We start from the raw sequence: 6,895 nt of genomic DNA on the forward strand, positions 1-6,895 counted from the left end.
GTGTGTGTTATTTTGTATAATTTGTAAAGTAACCATCATTTTTCATGAGGCAATGTGCAGTCCACGATAAAACTAAACAGCTGTGTCCACTTAAAGGCAACGGCATCACGGCATGCATCGTCGCACTCATTACCTCTGGCCGCGCTGCGCTAAAAAGTGAATCTCTCTCAGTCCATATTGTAAAGTACTGTACAGTAGGTAAGTTAAACTTCCCACTAAGTTGTGTTTGTTCCTCTCTCTTTCGCTCTCTCCCTCGCTCTCTCTCTCTCTCTCTCTCGTGTGTCTGACTCTGTCTGTCTGTCTGCCTGCATGTCTGTCTGCATCGACGCAGACTCAAAAAAAAAAAAGAAAGAAAAAAGACGAACGGAGACATTCCGTAGGCTAGATCAATGCATTTCTGTGATCGCACAACTAAGAAAACTAACAGGGAATAGCCTACCAGAAAATATTAGCCTAATAATAAGGGTAATAATAATAATAATACTTTTGAAGTTGCGGATGAGGATGGATGCGGATTTATAAATTGGATGATATAATTAATGCGGTTGGATAATGGGCGGATAATTAATTTGCGCGGATGGATTCGGATGACTTCAAAAGCCTATCCGCGCATCACTAATAGATAGATAGATAGATAGATAGATAGATAGATAGATAATAGACAAGTTCTCACGTCTCTCCCCTTCTCCGCAGCCTCCACTGGCTTCCGGTTGCGGCCCGCACGGAATACAAAACTCTGATGTTGACCTTCAAAGCAGCCAAGGGTATGGCTCCTCCATACCTCCAAAACCTGATCAACCCCTACACCCCCACAAACCCCAGGGCAAAAATCCACTCGTCCGAGACAATTTGCCCTCCTGGCCCCCAAGTTGTGGAATAAACTCCCTGTCACACTTAGAACGACGGACTCACTCGCTAGCTTTCGCCGAGGACTTAAGACTCACCTTTTCAGACTCCACCAAAACCCTTAGCACTACTGAAAGATCAGTGACCATACATGAAGCTAGTTAGCATTTGTTTTTAGGTTTTTAGAAACCTCTTTTTGTTTCTTTTTTTTTACGGATTATATAGTTTTTTTTTTTTTTTTTATATTGCTGTTGATGTACTGACACTTAATCTTGTTTATTATTGTGGTGTTTATTTGCTTATTGTAAATCGCTTTGGATTAAAAGCGTCTGCTAAATGCCTAAACTGTAAACTGTAAACAATAGATGGATAGATACCTTTATTATCCCAAGGGGGAAATTCAGTTGTCCAGTTGTAGCATAGCAGTATACAGTTATTTACAAAGTTACAGAGACGTATACACAGTGTTGGGTGTAACGAGGTTGTAACTAACGGTGTTACGTAGCGCCGTTAGGTTTGGTGGTAACGGACTAACTTAACGACTTACTTTTGCAACATAGCAGGATCGTTACAGGTTACATTCCCCAAATATAACGGCGTTAAATAAGTATTTAAGACCTATAATTCCCTGTTCTTTCTGTTGTCACAAATCATAATTATATACGAGTTGATCCTTCCTCACAACGGGGAGATAGTAGTAGCCTCCGTACCTTTAGTTGACCGCATGTTAAGTCTGCGTCGGCAGGGTATTTAAAGTTGAGCTACATCAGCAGGATCGGTTTGGAGACCACACACAGTATCTGGACGTCGGCGGACGACGGTGGATTCGGACGCGGCATTTTACGTCAATATCACCATATAATGTACATTTGGGATTTCCCATTTCCCAAAAAAAAATCTGAGATTTTCCTAGTAATTTTATAATCATTGTATTAAGTAGATGTTAGGCTGTTAGAAATGAATGTTGGTCAAGCTCGCACACTTTTATAAATTAACAGCAAGCATTCAAAAATATATGCACACACACATATAAGTATGTAAATGTCCTCCCTGTCATGAACCATGTCCACCCTGCCATGGGAGGCTTGATGGCTTGATGGCAGGGTGGACAATGGCAGGGTGGACATTTTGGGCTAATTTTAGCATTTAATCAACACATGGTGGATCCTCTGTTAGCAACATGGCTAAGTTAGCAAAGTGACTTTGTACTGTTTAACAAACATATTTCACATTTCTGAAAATATGTATATTAATAGATGTTTTTGCCATGATAGGGTGGACATGTTAAGCTTGACAACACCCTACTGTACACCTAATATCATGAAAAAATAGAAAATACAAGTGTAAATACTTACTGGCAACTGGCCACAGCCTCAGCCTCCATTGAAGAAAGACAGGAAGTAGGTAAAAACTAGGTAAAACTTAGACACACCTTCTTAAAGGGCCAGTTTAACCCCAAATGACAGGGTGGACAGCAAAGCCAGGGACACACGTAAAATGATAAAAAATATTATGAAAATAGAATATAAATGCTCCAAATTACATTTTTTATCAAATAACCTGTTGTGGACACTACAACTATGTTAAAAAAATAAAAAATATATACAATTTAACCACTTATTAGACACTCTGTACTTAGTAGATTGGTGTGGGGGACGTGCCAAAATCACATACCTCCAGTCAAACAAATCTGTGTAAAATCAATTAAATATATTTCAAGAGAATACTCATTCTACTAAAATGTGTGTAAATGATTGTCCATTCATAATATGACCCCAGAGTTCTATTATTCTGTTACATTTTCAGGATAATTGAATGATTGTAGTGGGGGACACCAAATGTACATTATGGTGATATTGACTCAACTCCCGTATAGAGCCGCCATAACCACGCCACGGCACCGAGGTACTATACAGTTTAAAGGTGATACACCATGCATTTAAAAAGTATTTATGTCATATTGTTTATGTCCCAAAAACGTTTTTCAAAAGGTTTGAGGCTAAATTACCACTCCTGAATAGAGAGCCTCTCTCATTTTTGAATGGCTCTCAGAGCATTTCAGCTGCAGTACCACCTTTGGCCTGAACTGCCATTTTGAATCGTTTTATTTATTTATTTTTTATGATGGCGTCACAATCGACAGATGACGTCACAATCGGCAGCAAATCTGGATAGCCTGTTTTGAGAACCCGTGGGATGCTTTTAACCTTCACCTTCCCAAAACCAGAGAAAGACACAACGGTCAGAAATGGGACTTTGTGAGGATAGAAGGTGCTAGTGGGACCCCAAAAAAAGGTTTTAAAATAGGAAAAGTGAAATTTCATGGTGTATCACCTTTAACGCTGGGGAGCGTCGGCCTTTCGAAGAGGACGCATGAGCTAAAAGGAGGCTGCACACTTGTCTTTTTTATGTTTACCAAACTTCCATGCAGGTTTTCTCATTGGGTAACGGAGTAACGTAACGGATTCGTCTTCAAGTCAGTAACGAAAGTAACCTAACAAGTAACTTCAAAAAGTAACGATACCCAACACTGTGTATACAGTACACACACTGAAGCTCTGCACCTTAATCATGCACAAAGCACTGCTATACTTTTTGCTTTGTTGCTGAAAGCAACAAAATCAATAACCGGGTTCCAAAACGGTCCTGAAGCGACGTCATCATGGAGCGCTCGAAAATTCAGACAGACGTTTTGGCCGGTCGAAGCTGTAGGCTCACAGCACATTGGATGTGGCACTTGGGCTGCAACGATGAGGAAATCACGCGCTCTCAGTGAGATTTTCCCCCGTAGTTGATCCTCTCCCGCCTTTCTGCTGGACAAGACCAGGGACACGCAGAGAATCTCAGAGAGGCAGGGGCTGAAATTTCGACGTGGGAACCTCCCAAATGAACCACCAGCGATGCAGGGTTGCAGCCATACAATGGGTTTATATTTATTTTCTGAAGGGTGAGGGAATCAAAGTAAACCAAAACTCTACACAATATAACCCTAACTAAACTCCCTCCCACATAAGTAACTCAAAATACAAGAAATGAACTAACTCCTACCTCCAAACACATAAAGATCAGAAGGGAACTCAACAAAAGGGATCCCCCCCCACCCTTATCAACCCCGACTGTTAGATCAGTAAACACATGGGTACAGGGACGTGCTGGGCCCCTGATTCAGCCCGGGAAAAAGAGTTGGAGAGGCCCTCATTGTGCGCTATAGAAAGAGAGATCTCTCTATAGCGCTGTGTTTGTTTTGTATTTATCATTTAAAAAATGATTTAAACTAGTGAAAACAGCCGATCTACAAGCACACAACGCCTCGCGGTGCGAGGCGTTGTGTGCTTGTAGATCTGCTGTTTTCACTACTTTTGTGCGACGGCCTTGTATGATGAAGCAGGGCTTTGCTTTGTGAAAAAAAATTACACATTTGAAACTTGGAGATACGAGGTTTCTGCCCGACAGTGACGATTTACTTTGTTGGCCGCCCAGCCCCCAAAATGGAACGAAGGCCGACATTTTTTTTATTTATTCTTTTCCTAATGGCCGGCCTGGACCGGCCGGGAATGAACCGGCCGTTCGGGAGTTGTCCCGCTTTTCCCAATGGCCAGCACGTCCCTGCATGGGTACAACTGAGAGAACAGGAGATGTTGGTTGCTGGCAGTCCATGGTTGGGAGTGCAGAGAGAGGACGCAGAAGCTGGTAGCCACCAGCCTCCAGTGGTGGAAAAAGTACACACATTTTGTACTTAATTAAAAGTATCAATACTGCACTGTAGATGTACTCCGTTTCAAGTAAAAGTCCAGAATTCAAAATGTACTTGAGTAAAAGTATGAAAGTATTGGCATCAAAATGTACTTAAAGTACCAAAAGTAAAAGTACAAAATGTTTGAAAATAGCAGATCTACAAGCTCACAACGCGTTGCATCGCGACATGTTGGGAGCTTGTAGATCTGCTATTTTCAAATAGCCAACTTATGAAATAGGGCTAAAGTGGTCCATGCATGTTTTATAATATTATAATTTATATCTGCAAAGTAACTAGTAACTAAAGTTTTCAAAAATTGTAGTGGAGTAAAAGTACAATATTTGGAACCAAGATGTAGTGAAGTAGAAGTAAAATTATTGGAAATTGGAAGTACTCAAGTAAAGTACAAATAGCTCAAAAGTGTACTTAAGTACATTACTTAAGTAAATGCACTTAGTTACTTTACACCACTGCCAGCCTCTTATACTCTTCTTGGTAGGCAACCAATCAGCTCCTGGGCGTCACCTGGTCCCAATCACCTAGTCCCAATCATCCTCTCAACTGGAGATGTGGCGTAACGTATTTCTACACAGAGAGGGCAATTATTTCAACATAAGATGCTGCGTTCAAGTTCAGGAGAGTTTGGACAAGACAATTCTCTTGAATGCTGCCTTCAGGTATGGCATGGAAAGAGGGGGCATTTGGCATTTCTTTCACCGTAGTAAAAACTGCATTCATGGTCTGGAGAGGGCACTTTTGTTACAGACAGATGAAAGGGCACAAATACTTGTCCATACAATCGATTATTTGCATTGCAAAACGATTCAACACCGATTACCGCATTTTAAAACGATACGATACAGCAAAAATGCTACGATATTTTGCTAGATATAGTAGATCACTGCAAATTAAAATCGATGTTTTGATTCAGTTACTATGTCGTTACACCCAGTGGTGTGTTCTAGACTTGTTTTGAGTGCATACTATCCGTGGCTATTCGTGGCTATTCGTGTGGCCAGTGCATAATGCCTATCAAATACGTTACTTTGAAAGGTTCGCAAGGGCAGACGCTATTCATATTTCTATTTCCGACAGCAGACGCCGTATACGTGCGTTACAGGTAGAACACAGCACTGGTTACACCCCTAGTTGGGTTGCAGGGACGTGCTGGGCCCCTGATTCAGCCCGGGAAAAAGAGTTGGAGAGGCCCTCATTGCGCGCTAGAGAGAGAGAGATCTCTCTCTATAGCGCTGCTGCTGCTACTCAAAGATTTGTAACAAAGTGACAAGCCAGTGGGCCAATTACTGTACATGAGTTAGATTTCGTTGTTGTCGGGTGGAAACCTTGTATGTCCAAAACCGTTTGTTTTGTATTTATCACTTTAAAAATGATTTAAACCGATCTACATGCACACAACGCCTCGCACCGCGAGGCGTTGTGTGCATGTAGATCGGCTGTTTTCACTACTTTTGTGCGACGGCCTTGTATGATGAAGCAGGGCTTTGCTTTGAGAAAAAACGTACAAATGTGAAACTTGGAGATACGAGGTTTCTGCCCGACAGTGACGATTTACTTTGTCGGCCGCCCAGCCCCCAAAATGGAACGAAGGCCGACATTTTATTACATTTTTTTCCTAATGGCCTGGACCGGCCCGGCCCGGCCGTTCGGGAGTCGTCCCGCTTTTCCCAATGGCCAGCACGTCCCTGTTGGGTTCCATTTGTGCCACCCTTAAATGAACACCCTCAGGGTTACTCTGAGGGGGGACGGGGAGGGAGAGGGGAGTTACATTGAGGGGGGACAGGGAGGGAGAGGGGAGTTACATTGAGGGGGGACAGGGAGGGAGAGGGGAGTTACATTGAGGGGGGACAGGGAGGGAGAGGGGAGTTTCAGGGTCTTTGATGAGGACAGGTTTAAACTCTGAGCTTTAATGATGTGTCCTCTGATATCCTGCTAAAACCCAGCCAGGCCTTTTATCTCAGAGCAGCTCTGATGGAGGCCACTTTAATGCTTCAACAGAGAGAGAGAGAGAGAGAGAGAGAGAGAGAGAGAGAGAGAGAGAGAGAGAGAGAGAGAGAGAGAGAGAGACAGAGAGAGAGAGAGAGAGAGAGAGAGAGAGAGAGAGAGAGAGAGAGAGAGAGACAGAGAGAGAGAGAGAGTACTGTACAGGGAGTCAGGATCTAAAACACAACCTAATATGAACACCTTTATTTTGTGTCTGTCCTCCCTCCTGCCAGACTGTGTGTGTGTGTGTGTGTGTGCGTGTGTGTGTGCAGGGGCGTCACAAGAAGGGGGGGGGGGGGGGGGGGAGTGGGA

This window comes from Nannobrachium achirus (assembly GCF_963921795.1).
Source record: "Nannobrachium achirus genome assembly, chromosome: 10".
Lineage (NCBI taxonomy): Eukaryota > Metazoa > Chordata > Actinopteri > Myctophiformes > Myctophidae > Nannobrachium > Nannobrachium achirus.